Raw genomic sequence first — 318 nt, forward strand, 5'->3', positions numbered from 1 at the left:
TTCCCAGCTCGAGAGAATTCGGCGCGAGAGAAACGATGCCCCGTAACGCACATGAGAGCAATCCGGGCCAATTTCTCCCGTTTGATGGGGTCTATGTGTAAAAATTTTGACTTTTTTGAGTGCACGTGCAAATCTGCTGGAAAAGCCTGTGGAAGTTTCACGGCGTTCGTACGATATTTGGCGACGCAAAAATGAGCGATTTCCCAGCTCGATGGAATTCGGCGCGAGAGAAACGATGCCCCGTAACGCACATGAGAGCAATCCCGGCCAATTTCTCCCGTTTGATGGGGTCTATGTGTAAAAATTTTGACTTTTTTG

The sequence above is a fragment of the Lampetra fluviatilis genome, unplaced genomic scaffold (genome assembly GCF_964198595.1).
Source record: "Lampetra fluviatilis unplaced genomic scaffold, kcLamFluv1.1 SCAFFOLD_742, whole genome shotgun sequence".
Classification (NCBI taxonomy): domain Eukaryota; kingdom Metazoa; phylum Chordata; class Hyperoartia; order Petromyzontiformes; family Petromyzontidae; genus Lampetra; species Lampetra fluviatilis.